The sequence below is a fragment of the Rhipicephalus microplus genome, chromosome 9 (assembly GCF_043290135.1).
Source record: "Rhipicephalus microplus isolate Deutch F79 chromosome 9, USDA_Rmic, whole genome shotgun sequence".
In the NCBI taxonomy this organism is placed as follows: Eukaryota; Metazoa; Arthropoda; class Arachnida; order Ixodida; family Ixodidae; genus Rhipicephalus; species Rhipicephalus microplus.
The window spans coordinates 114,392,869-114,415,570 of record NC_134708.1 but is presented as its reverse complement, the minus strand read 5'-3'; the positions used below and the strand labels follow the sequence as shown (position 1 = coordinate 114,415,570).

At 45.0% G+C, this 22,702-nt stretch overlaps 1 long non-coding RNA gene across 1 annotated transcript; it reads left to right on the top strand.

Annotated features, from left to right (window-relative positions):
• Window positions 1–13,170: 13,170 nt before the first annotated feature.
• Window positions 13,171–15,368, top strand: LOC142771447 (uncharacterized). Its single transcript, XR_012885923.1, has 2 exons — window positions 13,171–13,318; window positions 14,749–15,368. It is a non-coding gene; the product is annotated as an uncharacterized LOC142771447 (long non-coding RNA).
• The last annotated feature ends 7,334 nt before the right edge of the window (window positions 15,369–22,702 follow it).

Below are 22,702 nucleotides of genomic sequence, written 5' to 3'. Positions count from 1 at the left end.
ACGCAAATGAATGACATATGTAAATTACACGTCCAAACGTGACACTCATGACATGCGTGTCATGTAACAACGTGACTACGTCCCACACTCAAGGATCCAATATAATTCAACGTTACCAGGTGCGCGTGCGCGCCGGCATTTGTTTTGTCGAGTGATGTCGCCAATGCGACGCCAGGCACCGATCTGCCTGGCATAAGCTCGCAGGCGCGCGCCACGCTGCTTTGCTCTGACGCATGCGGATTTGAGAGCGCCTGGCATCCTCCGTCACGAAGATAGGAAGACGCGGTGCTGTCTGGGTAACATCATCGGCACGAAATCCAGCTTGTCGCATTTCACGCCGGTTGCCGCCGGGTCTTGCCGAGAGACGCTGGTCACACCTAGCGGCAGACTATAGAGTGCTCGAGATAGGCTAGCGTAGCGTCGCTGCGCCCAGCGTGTGCGCATATTAACGCAACGTGCGTTCGCCGCTGTTTTATTATATATACCAAATATGATTTTAGACGCGGAGCATCTTATACTCGCGCCTTGTAGTGCGCCGTCCGCACCGCTTCTCGAACATTCGACAGCTGACGCGCGCGCATGCGCCGTCGCGCCGTCGCCCACTCTTCCACCATCTGTGCATCCCTTCCTCCTCTACACAACGCGCGCGCTTCACTCCTCCACCATCTGTGCACCCTTCCTCCTCTACACACCGCGTTCGACATCTACAATTCTCCTGATTCTCCAGTGGACGCGCATGTGGCGTCGCGCTTCGAGAACATTCAACAGCTGACAGTGCATGCGCCGTCGTGCTGTATAGATACTCAAGGTCGGCGCTCGCTCGCTCAGTTGCCGCTCGTCGGTTGGTTTGTACGGCGCGTCGACGTCCAAGGTCGCGGTGAAATGAATTCCAACGAATCCACAAACACAATGATCGACGTCCCTTCGACCAGCGCCGCCCTTTCGCATACGTGTGTACGTGTTCACTCATTTAACACCCCCTCCTACAACCACGTTAACCAATTTAGCCATCGACCCAAGTAAGTCGCAATTTAACACCCCATTTCACAACCACGTTAACCAATTTAGCCATCGACCCAAGTAAGTCGCACTTTAACACCCCGTTAACCAATTATATGGTCCGCATCCTCCTCAGTGTTCCCCCGAGGGAAGCTGCGAGCAATTTTTTTTTATATCATATTTGGTATTACATGATGTGAATAGACGATGAAAATAAATGACACGTATGAACATGACAATCGTGATATGCATGTCATATAAAACATCACTTCATGATACGCTCATAGCACGCTCGCGACCGTTTTGCTAGCTCCACATGTACCAAATTTGGTATCAGGTGACGTGAATAGATTACGAAGGTAAATGATACGCCCAAACGTGATAGTCATCACATGGAAGTCATATACAGCATAATTTACCTCCGCCTCGTAACGCCATGCTTATTTTGACTTCATTCGTGCTTCGCATGTGATCGATTCTAACTGTACGTCGGATCTGCCAATTTATTTCCACTGTCATTATCGTAACTTACCCTACATATAGTATACGCATTTCTGGTCATTTCCACCCAAGTAAAACTTTTAAAGTTGGCCTCTAAAGAAACCCATGTGTTCGAAATTCCCGGAACTTTCCAATACGCGTCTCTCATAGCCATATGGTAGTTTTGGAACGTCAAACCGCACTACGAATCAATGAAATACCGATTGAACATAGTATCAATCAAACGCTTTGAAGCGTTTGAGTGCACCAATTGGGCAGCTAACCTTCGTTTAGAGGCGAAGCTCCTCCTACTGTAACCTTGTTCTGCGTCAGGCGTAACCAGCACTATCAAACAACAGAAAGACCGGACAACATAGGTAAATGACACGTCCAAACATAATAATTATGACAAGCGTTTTATGAAACAACATGACAACGTGCCACACTCATAACGCGCTGCAGCCGTTTCGCCAGGTTCACATTTGCCAAATTTGGTATCAGTTCACGCGAATGGATGATAAAATCACGTGATTGGTGCAAACATGATAATATTGAGATGATGTCATGTAACGACATGACAACATGCCAACCTCAAGGCGCCAATACACTTCGATGCGTTCGTTTCATCGCGTCACGTCTGCGATTACATGCCAGACGCCAATCTGCATCCGATTATACTCGCAGGCGCGCGCCGCACTGCGTTGCTTTGAAGCACGGTAGTTCGAGCGCCCCTGTGTCCCTACGTCACGAACAGAGGCAGACGCAGAGCTGTCTGGGTAACGTCATCGGCGGGTAATGCAGCATGTCGTATTTCGTGCCGGTTACGGCTGGCATCAGACTATAGGGAGCTCGTGTTTTGCTAGCGTAACGCTGCTGCGCCCAGCATGCGCGTGCGTCAACGTGACGCCGGAGTATATTGTACCCTTCATGATGCGCTTACGGCCGCTTCGCCAGCTCAACATATACTAAATTTGATGTTACTTGACGTCATTGGATGATGAAGGTATATGACTGGTGCCAACATAATAATCATGATACGGGTGTCATGTGATAACATGACAACATACCACGCTGATGACGCACTCGCAGCCGTTTCCCTAGGTCCATATATACCAATAATGGTATCACGTGACGTGATTAGACGGCGAAGGTAAATGGCACGTCTTGACAAGGTAATCATGATATGCGTGTCATGTAAAGCATGACTACATGCTACGCTCGTATCACGCTTATGGCCGTTTTTTTTTTTGCTCAACATATATCAAATTTCGTATCAGGTGACGTGAATAGATGACAAAGATAAATGACACGACCAAACATGATAATCATGACATGAAAGTCATGCACTGCATAATTTACCTCCACTTCATAACGTAGATCTCATTTTAGAGATATCAACCCTCGTTGTTCGCGATTCGCATATCATCGATTCCCACTTTATGTGGCATCTGCCAATTTTTTTGGGCATTTTCCAGGTCTAGAGTAAATATTACGGTAACTTAGCGTGGTTCTGCCAGGATATACGTAGCGTGGGCTATGGACGGACGGACGGATGGGTGGGCCAGCGAGCGAGCGAGCGATCTCACGCGAGTCAAGCGCCAGCCACTAATGACCCTACACTAAGCGAGCCAGCTGTGTGCCATGTGAAGTCACTGCTCAGTACGCTTGCGCAGAACTGCTCACCGTAATTCACGCGACACTGCTCAAGCTCAGCCACTGTAGCTGACGCTCTAAAAACAACCCAGCAGGCTTCAGCACGAGATAACCTGAGTATTCTGAGGTTATATTTCCTATGCTCCACTCTTTCCATCCACAATGAAATGGTTACCTTAGTTAGTACATCTTGTTGAGGGTTACTCGTACACACAGCTACCACTAATATACAAGACTTAGAGCCTTTTTGTCAGAATCAGGTGGTACACATAGTATTTGTGATCACGTGTGATAATCCATAAGTTTGTCTGCACTGTTTCGCGTCTTGCTTTGACCAGTTTTAGGCTACTGCCTACGTTATGGTAAACTAAGCTCACACGAAGTGTTTGCTTCAAGAAATTATTCACCTTCACTGACAGTTGTTTTCGATATGGGAAGGGAGCGTCCGAACGCACAAATTAGCGAACAGCAGTACCATCCGGTTTAGTACGTATCGCACTTGGTGGGATACTGGTAGGAGGGATGTTATGCCTACTGATAAATCACAGGGGATTATGACGACACCCAGGGAGCCTTCATACAAAATGTACATAGGAGCGACACGTCTGAGTCCATGTCAATGTGTTCCATTTCTTTCTTTAGGTACATCTGCCAGCGTAGGCGTGCACACGAGGTGAGCAGGGCAGGCACCCATGCGAGAAGTCTGGTCTGTACTAGAGTTCCTAGACCCCAGGTGGTCAAAATTTCCGGAGCCCTCCACTATGGCGTCTCTCATAATCAAATGGTGGTTTTGGGACGTTAAACCCCACAAATCAATGAATTAGAGTTCCTAGAATATGTTAGCCACTCTACCTACACAATGAATTTATTGGGCGAGTGCTGCAAATAACTATTGCCCCCCTCCCTCCCTCGAAGGTGAATCCTGTACAAGCGTAAGTCTGCAAGACGACGCAATTTTTTTTTATTTATACAATACTGCAGGCCAAGGGCGGCCTAAGCAGGAGTGGTTTGTTTGTATATCAATGATGAAAACCAGATTTAAACAAAAAAAAAGAAATAAAAATTGAGAGCAAGAAGAAATAAGCAATGAACAATCGAAGAAAACACCAGAGAATAGGAGAGGACTAATCAGTGCATATTTCAGACATATGGCACGGCAGCAATGATCATAACGGTAGCGTAGCACAGATTTTACACAACTAGATATGGGAAACCAATCACAGGATAAAGGCACCGTTACAAATTTATTCTGCGAGCTGGTTAAACAACTGAAGAACATTATTTGATAAGAAGGTTTCAGATGGTAAGGCATTCCAATCACTTATGGTACGCGGGAAGAAGGAATGTTTAAATATGTTTGTGCGTGCAAAAATTGAGTTAAATTTAAAAGGGTGAAAGTTCCTGGTGGGTCTATGGGGCAAAAGGTTTAGATAAGGAGCGGGGTCGAGTGCAAGTTTACGGTTCCAAAGCTGATAAAGAAATTTTAGTCTTGTTATTTTACGGCGGCTCTGTAAGGTCATGATGTTAATTGTTTGCATTAAAGAGGTAGGCGAGTCATGTCGGCGGTAACGATTATATATGAATCGTACAGCCAGCCTCTGAATTTGTTCAAGTTTGTTTATGTCTTTTTTAGTGAACGGGTCCCAAACGATACACGCGTATTCAAGACGAGGCCTGATTAGCGTGTTATATGCAAGAAGTTTAACATGGGAGGGGGATTTTTTTAGTTTGTGACGTAAGAGGCCGAGCTTACGCCGAGTTGATGCACAGATTTTGTCGATATGCATTTACCAGGATAGATTATTTGTAAATGTTAAGCCGAGATATTTAAAGCTATTGGTTTGAGAAATTTCGACTCCCTTTACAGAGTAATTGAACATAAGAGGACATTCTTTATTAGTTATGCGCATGTACACCGTTTTAGTTTGGTTAAGCTTCATTCCCCAAGTGTCGCACCAATTAGATATTAAATTCAGGCTGTCGTTGAGGGTAATTTGGTCATTAGTTGATTCAACAGCTCTGTACAGAAGACAGTCGTCCGCAAATAAACGAATAGCAACGCTTTCGTGCACACAAGAGGTTATGTCGTTTATATATACCAGAAATAATAAAGGCCCCAGGACACTTCCCTGAGGCACTCCGGAGTTAACTGATCCAAGATCTGAAACGTGACCACCGACATCAACAAATTGTTTTCTATGTTCAAGGTATGAGGCAATCCACTTTATTAGAAGATGCGGGACATTAAGTGTATTAAGTTTATAGAGAAGACCTGAATGCGAAACCCTGTCGAATGCTTTGCTTAGATCTAGGAATACTGCGTCAACTTGGCCGGACTTGTCGAGAACTGAAGAAAAGGTATGCACAATAGAAACGAGTTGGGTGGTAGTAGATAGGCCCTTACGGAAACCATGCTGGAAGGGTGTTAAAATATTGCGGGAATTTAAAAAGTCGACCAGATAGTTGGAAATAATATGCTCCATGAGTTTGCTGCAGGAATTGAGAAGCGAAATAGGGCGATAGTTAGTAACGATGGCTCGATCGCCAGTTTTAAAAACAGGAACTGTACGTGCAATACGCCATTTGGCGGGGACAACACCTTCAGAAAAGGAAAGACGGAATATAACAACTAGAAATTTAGCAATGGATTTGGCATACCGATAGAGAAACTTGTTTGGAATCTTATCAGGGCCTACAGAGGATTTCAATTTAAGATTAAGTAACATTGCAACTATTCCTTCATAACTGATAAAGTCAGAGTTCAGTCCGGTTACATTACGTATCTCTCCAATGTCATTACAAGGCACTGAATCAGAATAAACGGATTGAAAGAAACATTTGAATTCATTCGCAATCAGCTGTTTATCGGTTATAGTTTGATTTCCTATTATTATGCTATTAATGTCGTCACGCTCTCTCGCATTTAGGTGACGCCAGAATTTTGAAGGGTTAGTTTTAATAAAATTAGGCAAGGTGGTAGAATAGAAAAATTGCTTACTCGCACGAATTTTATCCACTAGTGTTTGGCGCAGGGTTCTGGATAACGACACTAAGATGGTCATTGCGAGCCAAGTAGCAGCCTGTGGTCACTCAAGGTTGCTTATAAGGTAAGATATAAGGTCTACACAAGCAGTGGCTGCATAAGGTAGAGTTATTTGCTAAATATTTCAATTGGACAGGTTATGAGTTTCTGCAACGTAAATTCTGCACGTATTGTAACTTTTACGTGGTATCCAATGTCTATTTCTTTTTGATAGATAACTTACCATCCCCTGCAAAAAGCAAACCTCACTTCGATCGGCAATTTCTGAATATACAATGAACACCCACAAAAAAGTCAAGTGGCTGTGTTACGACTCTGCATGTTTAATTATTAAGCATGTACAAACATGCGCCAACGAGAATATAATATACTGGAAATCACCTGTTGCAATATACTTGTCCTTCTTTTTGCATCAGTGCCAAACAGTTTCATTGGGAAGGCGTCTTTTCAGAGTAATGTGCTTGCAAAAATGACGTGATGTCACCGGAGATGGCGGATCGGCAAATATTAAGCGCTCATGAGAAGAGGTTCTGCACGTGACACTTGTTTTTACTTACAAGCACAAGAATTCAGGTAATTAAGAAAATGTCTGGACGCAAAACATTTCTGGGCGCGAACACATTTACAGAATCCAGTTTTATTTTTGTGCTTGTGCTGTATCACCAGAAATACACTTATTTGGTCTCAAAACTTGTGGTTTTTCTTTATTTCGACTTACAGACACCGTCAACAAGTATGCCGTTAACCCTTTGATGCCCAAAATTTTGTTTAAATGCACAACATGAAGAAAACTCTGGCATGCATAAAGAAAGGTCACAATATGCCAATTACGTTGTCAGAAAAAAAATTACGTTTATTTATAGGTGAGTAATGAAGTGTTGCTCCTGAGCAACATTGGGCACTTGAGGCACTACTTCGCGTGGAATGCCTTCAAGCAGTTGTGGCTTGGAAAGAGGCACAAGTGCATGTTGCACTTAGCGCAGTACAGAAACGTTTAGCCGAACTTGCAGAACTTGCATCGGTTCTTTTTTTCGCCGTACTGTGGCCAGTGGTTCATGCCATCGTACCTAACGTCCACTGTGGGCCTCGGTGTCACCGGAGAATGGATCAAGTGTTTGCTGGGCACGATTCTAGCTTCAGCAGCCATACCTGACTTTCTTTTCAAAGGATTTGACTTCACATGTGCAAGGGTTTGGGCAATCTGCACTCGAAAAGCTAGCAGAGACAACCTTCTTTTGATGGATAGCTGGGCACAGTGGCGTTTATACAGGAGCCACCCATTGACAATAGAAACATCCATCATCAAGTAAAAAATGCGCATGTACCATCTTTTCAATTTGTGGTCTGTGCGGTACAGCTCAATAAGCATGTCGGCGAGATCAACACCTCCCATGAAGGCATTGTACTCCTTTACGGCTAAAGGGCGTGGAACATCAATGCTGCGCTTTTCTTTGCTGTTCCACCGCTTGCAAAGGTTGGTGGGTTGGACACCAGCGTAGCTTGAAACGAGGTGTACGGAGTTGCTGTCAAACCATTTGATGACTCCAATGTTAGAGTCCTCGTCCACGCGAAAATCCACCGAGCCTCTTCCTTGCGCCTTGAGAGTTGTGTCAGGTGCCAGCGGACACTTCTCCGTCCTGTCGACTCTAACGGTACACACACTCAGAAATCCTTTGCGCTTCAAGTCATCTACCAGGCGCAGACTGCTGAACCAGTGATCAAAAAATAACTTGTGGTTCCTGTTTTCCGGAAGATCTTTCACCAGATCGATGACTATATCACCAGAGATGCCGAATCCATTGTCATGAGCAGTACCTTTATCTTCATAGATGATGAAGTCGTGCATAATTCCGTAGACACCTGCCCTTGTGAACACCTTATAGCCCCACTTGTGGGGCTTCGATTTCATGTACTGCTTTAGCGGCGAGCACTCCTTGAAGGGAATAATTTGCTCGTCCACACTTTGCCGTGCTTCTGGGGCCACTGCCTTCATGTTCTTCTTCAGCTGTTTCACAACTGGGCGTACCTTGAAAAAGCGGTCGTGGCCCTCAGCGTCTCGTGACTTTGCCTGACAGTTGTCGTTCATATGTAGGCATTGATGTATGGCCTCGAATCTATTTCTAGACATGAGGTCGGCTACAGGCTCAAGCCTCGTTCCACACTGCCAGAACATCCGGAAATGAGGCACCCTGACTGTCCCCGAAATCACTAATATGGAGAGATATTTCCTCATCTCCTCCTTGGTGATGTTTGCACAGGTGCCATTCTTCTGGGTGGAATACAGATTTGATTGATAGCGCAGTGTGTCTACCATCTATTCATCGAAAAAGGCACAAAAGTATTGGTATGGACTTAGCACATCGTCGGGCGGTGGGGGCAGCTCACCCTTCCAGGCTGTGTCATCAAGCATAACGTCTTTTGTTGTCCATTTTCTGCGAACGCTTTCTTTCATCTTTCTGCACTGCGCGGCCGTGTGGCGGGATGTTCCCGGAACAGCTTCAACAGGGTTGCTTGGCATTCCTACGTTGTCGTCTTCTCGCGGATGTTGATCGCGAAGATTTATCACAACTTCGAGCGGACAGGAATCAATAAATTTTTTATCGTCTCTAGGTTCATATTCGGGATCATCTGGGTCGCTGTCAAAATCAACATCGGATGATTCACCATCCGGAAGGAATATTAGCTCCTGTATTTCTTCATCTATCAGCCATTTCTTTTTTTTTTGACATCGCCATCTATACATGAAAGACAAAAGAATATTGTCCAATAACTATCACTTATCGTATTTCGTAGAAATACGATTATGTTTTTGCCTGGTTTTGCGTTCAGTCAAGCAGAGAAACGCAACAAGCGTCCAACCCTATATCGGCTTGCACCTCCGCAAATGCCCGACGTTGCTCGTGGGCAACAGCGTTTTTGGAGGGAATATTTCTAACGCGTAAAATGCGGCCACACCATTCAGCCTGTTCATAGGTGTTCTACAACGCCTTATGCGCAATTTTGAGTATAACATAGCTCGCGCTAGCGTCCCGTTCCGCTGCAGTAGGATAAATCACGGCCGCTGGATCAACGCGCACAGGGTGCGGCCTGCTGCGTGGAGCGCCGCGCATTGGCGAGGGAGGACGAGCGTTGTTGACAGTTGCGGCCGCAAGTTTCGCGGGGGGCGCTAGTAGTAGGGGACACACCGAAGAGACGCGTGGGCGCGCTACGGCGAACGCGGCATTTTCGCGCCAATATCTCGCCGCGCAATGAGGTTACATGCTCCAAACAAATATAGTCGTGTTCAGCTTGATGCGATCTGCCTCACAGTCCAGCTAGGTAGTTAGAGTGGCCAGTTAGTATGCCAAAAAACTGCTGTGTTCCACAGTGCGCGTCGAACGCAAAGAAAAATCCCAGTTTGAGCTACCATGAATTTCCATCGAGCGCTGAACGACGACAAGCATGGCTCACCAACAACTCCCGGCAGGGATCTGGCGGAAAAGAAACGAGGTGGGTACCCAGTGACCGCTCTTCGGTTTGTTCACTTCACCGAAAATGACTATAAGAAAGGCACCAAACTGCGACTGCTCCTGCCAACTGCTATCCCGACGGTGTTCCCCAATTACCCGTCCTATATGCAAAATCCAAGGGCTCCAAGGATAAGAAAGTGGCCTCGAAGAGAAGTACCAGATGGTGGTTCATCAGCTTGCGTGAAAAAGAGTGCACGAAATGGCCCAGATGAAAGCAGGCATGAAGATGTCGAGCCTGATCTCTTCGGAGAATCTCTTCGGTTAATATTTTTCTTTAGCTAAGCGAAGTAAGAAAAGGAGCCTACATACTTGTTGCATAGTACTTTTGATGAAAACTTTACTTGGCTTGATTTTATTACTTGCAGTTGCCCTGTGAATCATGCAAGGTTCTCCTGCAAGAGACGAAACCATGTGGCAGCATCTACGATTTAGTGAAGAAAATCGATAACGGACAACTTCAGTATCCCAACATGGAGATCGTGAAAATTTGCAAACTCGCATGTGACTTTGTCAGTGAAGTGATGAAAGACACTGAAGTTCGAAGAAGTGGAAATCTGTGTAGACTTCTTCACTCAGCCCTCCTTCCACATTTGGTTACCTGCCCTGCACTACGGTGTGGTTCGGGCAGCCTTCAGCACACGAACCAGATCTGTGATGTTTTTTTAAAAAAGCTGCTTCGACCACTCCTAGCTAACTGGGCAGGGAATGTGAGTGCCACTGTGCAACGTGGCACTCACATTCAAGGCTGGCACACAAGCCCCTCTCCAGAAAAGTTCTGCGCCTTTGAGGACCATGGCACCTCCATTTGTTTACCTTGTAATTCAGGCAAAATTGTTCTGCTGTATTAGAACATATACTGATCTTTTAGAGATTGTAGAGCTCCAGTTAATAAACGCACGTTTCATTGTAAGCACAATACCCGGCATTTTCATTATTTCCACATGCACAGCAAAGAAGACAATTTCACATTCAACAGTCTTCGAACGGGAAATATGCATACGGATGCTAATTTAGAGTTATTATAGCTCCTGAAATACTCTGGAATGAATTGAAGGTTATGTAGTTCACCGTCGCGCCAGCGGACACAGGCAAACATAAAATCATAGCCTTTATTCAAAAGTGATTTTAACGAGAAACTAAAACGTTGTGCTATAGTTAAATACCGTAAAAGGGGTCTGAAAGTTCTTTCAAGTCCTTTTGTAAAATAATATGAAATACGTGTATTAATCCTGTGTCCTGAGGACGGGGCAAACTTGTCATAAGCATGAATTTAAAGCTGACTGTCGCAGGGGCGGGATGGCTTAGTCGTGGCCACTCTGTCTCCCTTAGTAGCGATTAACCACTTGTCACAAGGGAATGGGTCCCGTAGTAGGGTGGAACAAAGCACTGAGAGGATATCAAATTCAAAGTGTCCGCTTGCAGCACGAAGAGTCGCGAGTTAAAACATCCCGGGAATTCGCGCGCGCACCGCTACTCCGCCGCTTTTCATTGTCCTTGACCGGTTGCGCCACGGCGGCAGGCGAATGAACTCGGCCTCTCCCACTGTTTCGGGCGCACGCAGCAGGCCGCACCCTGTGCGCTTTGTGGCGCAATTATGTAAAAGTTCCAAATCCGGACAAAGGCGGTCTCTTCCATTGAGTCGCACGCGATTGACCCATACAAGCTGTGACGAATGCTGTGACGTTATGAGTGACGTGGACTGGGGTGTCACGTGACTCTTTGTTTTTCGGTTTTCGGAGAAAGGCGAAGGAACGCTCGGAAAGACTGTCCGAAAGCAACCGGATGGATTGAAATGGCTGCAAGGTGGCCTGGATTGAATTGAAATGGAAAAAATGCGCGACTTTTCGGCACCGGGGCACTTAGACAACATGGCGTTTCCCACTGACACGGTACTTCGCCTTGCCTGTGCGGTAGCTTTAACCGAGCAGAGGCGACGACGAAAGGTAAAAGATGCATTTGAAGAGTTCAGCGAAGAAGAGTTCCGGCAATGTTTTCGTCTGCCCAAACGAACAGTGCGTAGCTTGTGCGACGAACTTGACCCTTTCATCGGATGCCAGCGAGCCAGTGGCCTTTCCACAGAGAGAAAGGTGTTGTGCGCGTTGCGATTTTTCGCCACCGGTAGCTTCCAGAAGAGCATTGGTCGCGAGGAACACATCGGCATGTCGCAGCCGGCGGTGAGCAACACCATCCACGAGGTGACGGAGGCGATCATTACCGTGGCTGCTAGAAAAAGAGTGGCGGACTTCCTACTGACAACAGCTGCTAAGGATGAGGCAAAGGTGGAGTTTGTGCTACGCGGTTGCATCCCAGGGGTGCTGGCGTGTGCCGATGGCACGTTGGTCACCATTCGCAAGCCAGAGGGATTCAGACTAACCGACACGGCGAGCTTCATGACCAGAAGGGGCTATTAAGTCCTGAACGTCATGATCGTAAGTGCTGTTAGGATCGTTTATTACTCGCCCTTCGGAGCAATTGTTCAGTTGTGACGCCAAAGCTGGAAAAAGTAATAATGCAACGAATGAAAAAGAACCTGCAGGGAATTGGGTGCGAGCTAGATGGTGGCTCGCAAGGCCTCGGTAATAATAAGTGGCAAGTGTTTTGTGCGTGAGCCAGTTGCCGTTTTTGCACTGGCATGCATACGCAATTGAATTGTGCATTTTAGAGGTAATCGGTAATATGGGCAGCAGACGTAGCAGAAGTATACACACGACAGGGAAGTATTTCCAACACGAAAGTGCTTACAATCACAATTGCACAAGCTGGCTTTGGTATTTACGAGTGTTCTTTCCCAAGAGCAACGCGTAGCTTTTCACTTATCGATCATTCAGTGGAAGTCGTAGCCATGTGTACAGCAGAGGTGGGGTCGTTGCCCCCACCCTCCCCCCTCCTCAGTGTGTTACACCCTGTGTTTCCTTCTAAGTTAAACTCCTTGTACCAATGACTGTACTACTACGCATTGTCTCCTGCATATGCGTAGAAAAAAGGGATTTATTCTGAGTATAAATTCAGTACTATTTTATATCGCTCCTCATCGCAGATGTGCAAAGCATGGCTGCGCATAATTGTCATAGACCCACGATTCCCAGATTCGTGCCACGACTCCTGGGTGTGGGAACAACACCCACTGCGTGCACGCCTAGCTGCACATCTGCAGCCTGGCGAATATCTGCTTGGTAAGTATTAATGTGTACTATCTGGGCAGAGCACTCAGCTTTTATGCTTACATTGCAGGAGACGCAAGTTATCCCCTCAAGCCATGGCTCCTAATTCCAGTCCTTGGCAGTAAACCGTGCAACACTTCCGAAGGCCGATACAACAAGGAGCACGCATCCATGCACAACGTTGTGTAAACGTGTATCGCCGTGTTGAAAAGCAAATTCCGCTGCTTGCAGCACTTTCGAACGATGCTCTACAACCGCGATCGGGCAGCGCAAATCATATATGCTTGCTTTGCTCTCCACAACATTGCGTTGCATGCAGGCGACTGGACCTTGGACGAGTATGTCGTGGACATGCCACTAGCTGAGGATAACGATGGAGAGCCAAGGGGGAGCCATATGCTCACACCACGCAACGTGCTGCTCAGAGACGGCAGCAGCGCTGTCTTGGACCTTTTTTGAAGTACACAGGAACGGTGAGTTTTCATGTTTTCATATCCCACACATAATTTATTTACACTGATTCTAGTGCATCTAGACATGAAAGGCCTGTGTTTGCCACATTTGAATACACAAAGTACTTACTTGTGCTTCAATATGAAGCAAGGTGGCAATGTCAAAATGCTGCATTTTCTTTAAGTGGCGCATGAAATATGCAACACAAACACCCTTTTCCATATTAGCGATCACAGTCACAACAGACTAGATTGGAGCAAGCATATATGAGCGGCACTCTGTGCTGAATGTTGCTACCACAAAATTGTGCGAACAATGCAGCAACGTCTCAAAATTCTTTTCACCAGAACGCATAAAAATCGAGATTCCATTAGTAACATGTTGTATGAACACATGATACATAAGTCCATATCTTCTCATATTGACTGACTACAAGCATTCAATTGTGCACGCCAGGCTTGACGAGCAATTGTGCTCGTCAAGTTGTGCTGTTTTTTTGCTCATTGTCCTAAACATTGTTTGAATGTTAAAATAACATATAATTTGAATTCACGACTGCAGTCATGCTGCAATGCTAAAAAATACGCAAATCAAGACGGCAAACAACAGGCGAGTTGTTTTGATAACATACAGCATGAATAATTCACTCAGCCATCTCGCGGCTCCCAAACCATACCACGTTCGAAATTTATTCCCGCAAAGAGTCGTTTACAAAGAAAACTAGATGAAATCAATCGCTGGCATGTTGCTGTGATGATCATTTTCCTTTGTGAAACTGTGCGAGATGACCACTTACCAGCTTAGCGCTCCCAAACAAGATTCAGAATGTAGTTGTTGCATCTTAGCCTCATTGTGCTGAAATGAAAATATCACAGTGAACTGCAAAACATTGTGATGCAAAAAGATATCACATTACTAAACTATGTGGTAATGCTGAATAAAAATCACAGTGAGCTAGAAAACACAGTGGGACAATACAAATATCAAAGAAACATTAACAGAAAATGTCAACTATACACACGTGGTCTCCGTGTGAATGACTAGACACCTTTGAAATGTGGGTAAAAAACACTGCCACTAGAACAGCTCGAACAACCATTGAGAAATGCATATATCGAACATAAAAAATGCTGCACTTCTTGTACAAAGTAAATGCTAACGTAAATCTAGTAATATGTACTAAATGCAAACAAAAAACGAATAAAATAGAACATGAACAGCAACACGTAAACATATCAAAAACACCAAACCAATTATGAATGATAAAAAGTTGAAAACATGGCGAAAAACAAACTAAACTATGTATATGTCTCCCGAAGCGTATAAAATTGAACATGAACAGCAGCACCTAAACACATTGAAACCGACAAATCATTGTTGAAATATTACAAGAAAAAACATTGAACACATGACAAAAAATTAAACTATACTACGTATCTTTTTCCCGCAGAAAGCCCTCAGCCATGGCCAGTGCCCTCCTGCACCGCTGCGGCCTTCTCCTGTGCTGCTGCCCCACGCCGTGCTGCAGAAGCGATGCGGGTGGTTGATTTTTCATCTCCCACAGCACCTGCGATGAATCGTCATGGTGTAAATGTTTAAGTGAGCTGCCGGTAAACCCTTAACCATCTCGTGGCTGGAAGCTGCTCCTGCTGCCAAGAATTGCAACGGGCACAACAAAATCCCCTCAGTTGAAGATCAACTGGCCTGATGGCATCCTTTGAAAGTGGGAAGCTTTGTGTACAAGCTATGCCCTCCTCGTGCGCACCTACAAACATTTGTTGAAACTGCTCTTTATTATTGTCCTCAAATGCATCTCTCACCATGAAAGAGCCCCAGGGCTAACCAACCTTTTGCCCGGCAGTTTATCATTGCAGATACCCGATACCATGCCCTCAATACAATGCATGGTTCTTGTTTACAGCCCAAGTTGGTTTCAGTCATCATAATAGAACATGGAGAATGCTTATGCCCCTTATGTAAAATGTAAACAAAGGGTCTACTCACCTTGAGCACCTTGTCACCCTGCTCAAGGTTCCAGTCCTGCACTCAATAAAGCACTAAGTTCTCAGATGCTTGCGTGTTACTGTGTCACTGCCATCTACAGCCGCTTCAGTGGCCTCCACATCCATTTCCAATGCAGCAGTGGGAACATTCGCCTGCTGGAAAGTGTAGTAAGCATGATCTTTCAGAAAGTGGGTATACGTTATTCTGGCTATTTTGCAACCTTAAGTACTAAACATCTGCGGAAATGTTCTGCAGCAATTCAGTGGTCATTGATGTCATGTATTACCATTTTAGTGCATGCACTTGCCCGCAGTCATTGCGTGTTTTATGATAAATTAATACCCCTTGTACTGCAAGGGCTGCAAACTGAGATTTTAGTTAAACCTACCCACTTTTGATTACTTTCTCGTGCGCTTTATTCCCGTTTAACAAGGTTCCGCTAAAGGCACCCCTTCAGATATCAAACTCTGTCATGGTACCGCTCAGGAACCCGTGATACTGCGGCAGCAGAGTGCTTACCTGTTGATAGGTGAGACCAAAAACGCCACTGAAGCATGTCATCCCAGTCAACTGTAGAACCCGGCCGCGGAAGCCAGGCAGCCAACCCCCTCCAGTGCCCCTGAAAATATACATTAATGTCACAGAACAAATTGCCCGTGCCATTCGACGGTCACTCACGTTTGTGCGTCTCTGATGGCGGTGGTGTCACGGCGGGCCTCGTGCACCAGCCTGCGCCACCAAACCTGCCATTCCTGCGCAGGCACTTCATGGTTCAGCGCGTCGTTGAGCTCTTGCCACAGCCGCCACCGGTCGGTGATGGTGACGCCGTGCCACAGCTCGATGGAATTCGCCACGAGCTGGGGATGTTCATCCATAAAGGCGAGCACCAGCGCGCGCTGAGCCCCGGATAACGCCGATGAGCCGCTGCTGCTGTTAACTACTGGTACAGTTGACCTCCGCCACGATTGCGCTCGACTGAGCCAACAACTTCGAAAGTTGCGCCGTTTAGGTTTGTATAGTGGGGGAGATATGAAAACAGTAACTGCTTGAAACGGGGTTATCCTTAGCGCCACCACATACCGTCCCGCTAAATTTAGCGTTATTTCAAAACATTAACGAGAAAAATACGTTTATATTGTGCCGTATTCCTTAATAAACGTTTGAAAACTTGTGCCAACACAATTTGGTAATGATCAATAGTAGTTAAACATTTTTCAACACGTTACAAACACTTTTTACTTTGCTATACGGTCCCCAAGTCCACGTCAAAATGATGACGCGAGGCTTCATTTCGCTCATTGGCTGTTCACTTCCCTTCGTCCTTGCGACCGCTGCGGACCGCCCATTTTTTGACGTCACCGACAGACCGCCTCCGTCCGGATTTGGAATTTGTATATAATTGCACCATTGATCCAGCGGTCGTGGATAAATTTACTCACGTGTGCGGAGCTTGCGTTGCCACCTCTCGAACGCTCAAAGTACTAGAAAAAGGCGATGCTGCCATCTGTGTGTGTTTCTTTGAAGCTTAGGACGCTCCGTAGATTTTGTCTCTTTCCACAGATGGCGCTAGCAGTATCACACAACAACATGCTTTTGAGGAAAAAATTATTTTTGGGGTTGTTGCCCCAGAGCAACAGTGGGCATCAAAGGGTTAAGGTTGCCGCTAAGGTTCTTCAACCAAATGTTTGTCAGTACCACACCATCTGTGTCAGTACTATTTTGTTCATGTGGCCATTCTCACGGGCGTTAAAGTCAGATTATTCTTCGTTGAACAGCACTTCCTCTGTCAGCCTTGAACGTTGTAACGAACCGGTGTTATTTGGGTATTAGTACCAGTTCTGGCTGCGCAGCAAGCTGCTTTACGACAAAGTAGCTTTGATCGACAGCGTTCTCACAAGGTAGAGAAGTCCTTCTCGGTCAAACTGCTTCATGACACCATAGTGCTCATGAGCGGCAGAGACAGTGATCGTCTTTTGCGTTGTGAGCATGTCTCTGCATTTACTACATTTTACCTTTCCTAGCGGTCAGTGCATTGCATATTTTGCGAGAACGTCCTGCATCTTCGACAATGTTCAACTTCTGTTACATCGTTACAGCTATGATGTAATTGCCTGCTTGGGTACAATTTATCAATGCTGGTGAATGCAATTTTACGGAAAGGTGTCCTACAGCATTACTTTTCAAATTTTCGGCGCTTACAAGGTTGGAAAACGTTCACAATCGTGTCAACTCTGAAGCGTTACCACATATAGATCCTTCGCACGGCATGTCAGCGCCCTTTCTTTCACAAATTCGAACCTCGCACGCACGAAAACAATCAAAGAAACGCCGAATAAATGAGCAGCTGAACCAGGAAGCGATGCACATCACTAAAGACGCACCGGGGATATCTGGTAAGGCACGAACGCGTATCTTCTAGCGAAACGAAACCACATGCCACTCCGCCTGTCACGTGGTGCGAGGAGAAGGGTGAATAGCTGTAGCCTCCCTATTTTGTGGGTAGTGTCTTTTACGCGTGGCAACTACACTAACATTGTGAGGCTAACTGTAAAACCTGACAAAAATGCCTGTTCTACCAGTTTTTTTAAAGTTTAGTTGCGCCAGTGTTGGCGAACGCTTAAACTCACATAAAACCACTTTGTTTTATTTAATAAACGGCGCTACCACCGAAAAACGCCTTTGAGAATTATGATGTACTGGACACATTTTGTTTGAATCACTGGGTAGTCGCATTAGTGAGCTCAAGTAGATAAAAAGCACAATACGCAGCTACTAAGGTGCTATACTTGTTAATTAGCGCCTAAAAAAGACATTTTCTATGAAACTGGGAAGTATAAAAATGACCTTACATTGCTGCTGTCTTGTAGGTTGCCTAAGAAAGATGGAGAATTTTTTTCTTTAGAGAATCCTATAGAGAGGGGCCTGCTGTTTCATTATACAGCAGTTCATTATACAGAAGTTCACACAACAGGTGTTTCATTATACAAAAGCTTGTGTATTTTTGTCGCTTCATTGGTAATACGTGATCAAGTAGCGCCATAAACTACCAATATGACACAATACTAAATCATCAAGATTTTGTCATAGCACAGAGTAACTACGCTTAGAAAGTAAGTGTATTGTAATCTACAAGACCAATAAATATGATGATTCTGCATTCAAAAGAAAAAAAAAAGATATTCACAAAAACGTTTATTATTTAGCCAATTTTATTGAAGCGTGGATAAACGCTAGTTTGTTTCAATTCAATCTCTCTTCATAGTAACGTTGAACAGAACTTTGTCTAAACGCACAGTAAAGTATGTACTGTTTCGTTGAACAGTTTTGCCGAACTCGCAGTACAACGATGGCTTGTAAAGCAAAAATGCTTTTTGTTGCTCATGCTATTTTCAGTGCCATTTTAATTAAAGTTTCCGACCAGGCATTAACACCCGGCGTTATTAGTACGAATAGATCATGAGCTTTCTGAATTTTCGCCATTCAAATTTATTTATTGAGCGCAGCGAGCACAGTACGTCCACCAGCAATGCGTGAAATTCGGAGTGGTGACCACCGGAGGGGAACTGCCACCTTTATAGGATTTTGTGTCTCTTGAGACAATTTGCCACCGACCAATCTATTGACTGTACCTGTGAGTTCCCTTGTTCACTTTTTGATGATACTAATAACATAATCCTTCATTGTGTCAACGCTAACGTCAGTTATCTCGTTTATTGCCTCGAATCTATTCTGTAGCGAAACACATAAATAATGTCCTTTACCTCTCACTGGCAGTTGATTAATCGGCTTCTTGCATATGAGATTTTGTCTTTTTTTAAATCTAAAAAATTTTATTTCAATAAATAAGAGGTATGTTTATTTTATGGTCGCTGCTACTTATCTTGTCAACTACTTCTGCATTCTGAATAATGCCTGGGTGTGCACACAGAATTAGGGCTATTTCATTTTAGTTCAGCCATTTGGACATCACCACATCCACTTACCGTAAGTCCATTTTTGAAGAAGGTAATGAAGGTCCCTAAATAATTACGATCTGCAAACTGTACTAATAACTCCCCTCCGGCATTTCTAGAGCCGATGCCATTATCACCCACTGCATGGTTGCCGGCCTGTTCGCTAACTATTTTGTCTTTAAGGCGCACCGAAGCAATCTCTTAGGAAGCCACGTAATGGTTTCACTAAGGAAGCTTAATTTCTCAGGAATTAAACACAAAAAAACTTTAGGAATCCTTTCAGTACGAGCAGAGTTACACAGATTTGTTGCACACTTTCTCCTCTCGTCCCAAGTAAAGCGCTGGAAGTTAAGCAGGGAGAGATGGAAGGGGCAAATAAAATATGTCAGGCGCGCCTCGTGTCCTTGAGCACTTTTTTTGTCTTTCAGGAAGGGATGGCAAGGTCAAAGAAATTATGTCACGCGCACCTCATAACATTCAGCACTTTTTCTTTTTTTGAGTAAGTGAATTTTCTAGTGTGAATGCACATGCTCGCGTGGACAAGTCGCAGCCTCTTGCGACGATCAATGTAACCACCGAGCGCACCATCTTCAAATTAGGCAATGGCTAATAGATGACCTTTGATTTGCAAGCGTCTTCCGTCATTTGTCGAGAGAAGAGAAAGTAGATTTTAGCCGAACTTGATAAATATTGGAATAACAGGCCGTGTGCCGCGCTATATTATTTGTCTAGTGTGTTCTTGGGAGCCTCCACTGCTGATCAACAGTGTTTTCCAACCATCCTCAAAAAGTGTTGCAGGGCCAAGTCACCCATCAGAATAGTATACTGTGTACTTACTTTAATTATGACCTACTCTACATCTTCAGTGAAACGTTCTACCAAATAATCATCATGGCTCCATGCAGGCACGTTGGTCTGTACCACCTTCGTGTTGTACATATTGTTAAACCTAATTTCGATACCTGCCACCCTTTCTCTGATGCTACTAAATTCCCCTATCTTGCCAGCGATATGTTTGTGTATGAGAAACCCTACCCCTAGTTCGTTTCTGTCTACTAATCCATAGTAGCATAGGACATGTCCGTTCTTAGGCACTGTATAAGCCTCACGTGTCCTCCTAACCTCGCTGAGCCCTAATACATCGCCTTTAATACCCTCTCATTCTTTGAATAGCACAGCTAGACCAGACTCCCTACGTAGCATTCTAGCGCAGAAGGTAGCCAAATTCAGATTCCTATGGTGGCCTGCCAAAATTTAGGAATTATAAGTATCCTCCGCTGCGACGCAGGTCTGACCACCGCCTTGGACCATTTTTTCGCAGCCGCTGGGGACTGAGAGCCGAGGGTTAATTGCTGTATTCATGGGATGTTGTGGTCAGGCACTACACCAGCGTGGCCAATCTTGCTATCATAAGAGAGTGCATTACCGGCAGCTGGTCACCAGTGAGGCCGCACCCCTGACCTCCCTTTTTAAATGCGAATGCCTTTCTTAGTTGGCTATGTCAAGCATCTGGCGTTGTCTGCTGCGGTGTCCGCGCGCCGGCAGGTGTTCTCTCTGCTTCAATTGCCTCTCCCACAGTGACAGCTGCGGGCGCATGCACTTATCCTCGCCCCTAGCAACCAAACCATGCGGGGCGAACGAATATAGAAAAGAGTAGGTGTAATGCTTCACCACTCTCTCGCCCTTCGCTATCTCTCCTCTCTACACTCCACTCAACCGTCCGCTCACGGCCCACTCTCGATCATTGTTTGGCTGGGCGCCCCTCAAATCGATGGTAGAAGTCACTGAAGGCAAATGTGTGACGGCAATGGTACCCTTGTTCGGTGAAATAAAGGTGTTTAGAAGAAATGTTTAACGATTTCGAGTACTTCGTACTCAACTATGGGAGAGCACTGAGCCGTCCCGCTAAAACTTTGTATATTCAAGAAATTAAATGCTTTCACATTTCCTGACGATTCACATCGTGGAGGTGGCTGCATCGCAAGTGCTTTTAGGTACAATCTTACGTTTGGGCAACATAACTGGTGATGGTGAGGGGGGGGGGCTGCGCCTTATGATAAATATGTTAAGTTTACCTGATCGTTTAGACTGTGTACAATTACATTAGGGGCCGGAAGTAACGTAGATCATGGCTTTTATGAAGTAATAATAAAAATATTAGCGTAATAAAACCTCGTTAACAGGCGCATGGCAAGAAGTTAGTAACAGTACGCAAAAGAACCATTGCACCTTCAAATGTGGGAAAAATTACGTAGTAAAAAGGTCACAAAAGATTGTAAGTTCCCAAGAAAGTCAGTAGCACCTTCTTTTACTAACTCTGTGCTTTTTGTTACAAAATTTCTACTAGTTGTTTTCAAAGTGCATGCTTAAGGTACAGTGATTTGGGCGTGAACAGATATGAATTTGTTCGAAGGCAGGTCAAGTTTAACAAACTTCTCATAATGCAAGGTTGTGTGCCGCATCAGTCATCTTAAGTTGCGGGTGAATTGAAATGCCTGCTCGAATTTCACGCAACGTGCAGTATGGACACCTCGACGTAAATTTAAGCTTCACGAGCGTTACGTAAAACAAAGCAACATACTGCAACACGCAATACCTCGAGTATCACGATAGTTTAAAGATTCATGTTGTCGCGGGTGCATACATCGATCTTTGTTAGGTCACCCGCAAGAAAAACGCGTCTTACCTACCTTCCATGAGCTTAACCACCTTTCAACTGTGTGTCAAAGCGGAAGACTGCAAAGACGGCGAGGAATATTTAGCGAGTATAATGGAAGTATGAACTTTTGTGTTTTTTCAGAACTTCGAATTGATGTAATTACCTGCAGAGCTAAGCAATTTAAATTTGTTTCTATTAGATGGCCCCCAACCTGCACATGAATCAACGAAGCTGAAATACAAAGAAATGACCAAGGGTCTTTGACAGCAGGTATAGAACTTGGTCTAGTACCAGAATAACATGCAACAAAATCCCATTAATCCCATTGTAGCAGTGACGACTAGAAACAGCATCACCAATGCTATAGAGTAAGTAAAAGGCTGCAGATCTACCATGAGCTAGATTCCAAAACTACCAAGAATTGTCTATCAGTAGTGCGGGTAAGGTTTCCTGTCTATCAGTATTGCGGGTAAGGTTGGAATCCGTTTCTAGCCTGTGCAATTGCGTTTGTGTACTCGTTTTGAGCAACAAAGTACGTGCGCCAACGCTCAGGCGTCCGCACCATGAGCTTTGGACAAAAAAAACGTGTTTTTAGGACTGCAGACGTACATGAAAACAGTGACCCTTAAACATAAAGCAGTCTTGTTTATTGGTGTGACTACACAAGCCTGGCAATTAGTATGTGACGACTTCCACAAGTTCATTTGTTGCCAAGAAGTAGGCAATTTTATAGGCCTTCATAAGTTTACCTTGCTTCATACATCGCAAATAGGCGTGAGTAGTCCATA